Source organism: Rhea pennata, unplaced genomic scaffold (assembly GCF_028389875.1).
Source record: "Rhea pennata isolate bPtePen1 unplaced genomic scaffold, bPtePen1.pri scaffold_31, whole genome shotgun sequence".
NCBI lineage: Eukaryota > Metazoa > Chordata > Aves > Rheiformes > Rheidae > Rhea > Rhea pennata.
In genome coordinates this window covers 2399891-2401168 of record NW_026907678.1, presented here as the reverse complement: position 1 = coordinate 2401168, position 1278 = coordinate 2399891, and the positions used below count along the sequence as shown (strand labels likewise).

At 51.6% G+C, this 1278-nt stretch overlaps 1 non-coding gene across 1 annotated transcript; it reads right to left on the bottom strand.

Annotated features, from left to right (window-relative positions):
• Positions 1-231: 231 nt before the first annotated feature.
• TRNAK-CUU (transfer RNA lysine (anticodon CUU)) lies at positions 232-304 on the bottom strand. The gene has a single exon. It is a non-coding gene; the product is annotated as a tRNA-Lys (tRNA).
• Positions 305-1278: the final 974 nt, after the last annotated feature.

Here is a 1278-nt window from a genome sequence, read left to right as displayed (position 1 = left end):
CATCCCTTGCAAGACTCAACTCCAAATGGGCCTTAGCCTTCCTCGCAGCATCTCTACATACTCTGACTGCATTCCTATAATTCTGTCCCCTCTTGCACATTCTGTGTATTTTCTTCTTCTGTCTGAATTTGGCCAAGAGCTCCTTGCTCACCCACGCAGGTCTCCTGGTCCTTTTGCTGCACTTCTTACTCATAGGGATATACCGCTCTTGAGCTTGAAGAAAACTTCAAGTGCCCAACGTGGGGCTCGAACCCACGACCCTGAGATTAAGAGTCTCATGCTCTACCAACTGAGCTAGCCAGGCCACCTATTTGATGCTCTCCGGCTCGTGCCTTGGTCTCCTTGCCTGTCCCCTCCACATCACTGGTCTTCATTAAAGGAAGATGACTGCAGAAAATTATGCCCTTGACAGCAAGGCCCTCCTCTCGAATGACAAAATGGCAAAGTTCTTCACACCTGCACCACTTGGGTGGTTTGCACAGGAAGGACATGCTGGCCTGCTCATGCATGGGCCTCTGTGGACAGAGCATTGACTCCTCGTGCTTTCCAGTCTGCTTTCCTATGAGGTTTTTGGTCCTCTCGCACTCCTCATCTTGTTCGGCCTTCCCTTCCTGAAGGACCCTGTTGCTCCCTGGCGTCTTCTAGGGTCATTCTTTTCTCAGATCTGCATTCTGAAATGGGGGCCAGCTGGGACAGCCTTGCCACTGGAGAGGGTCTCTCTGGCATGGGAGACACACAGGCCTGTGAGGGGAAGACATACATACAGAGTCACGTGGCCCCCTACAATTGGTCTTTGTGGCATTACAGTACCTTTTCTCTCAGCCTGCTCAGCAAAGGCCTTTCCTGAAGCTGCACCTTTATGCACAAACCTGGAAACAAGAAGGTGACAGTGCTTTCAGTAGAGAGCAACACGGCCGCTGGCAGCCTCCACCAAGCAGCTGCAAAGAGGGAGAGCAGAGAGCTACTGTCAGCTCTCCTCTTTGACAAAGCAGAACACAGCACACGTTGGCAATATAGCTTAGGAGCCTGAGTGCATGTAACGCCAGTGCTGGGATGGGCACAAGGGGGCTTGTCAAGATCTGGTGGTGAGTCACCTTTCCAGGGAAGCTTCTCAGGGGGAAAAAACAAACCCATGCAAGAAAGAGTCACATTTTGAGCTTGGAGGCTGTCTTTTTCAGTCTCACCTGCAAGAAAGGGAAGGAGCAGAAGAAGCTGGATGGGAGCAAAGTGGTACCTAACTTCCTCTCTCACACACTGGGGGAAGGGAAAGCAGGTCCT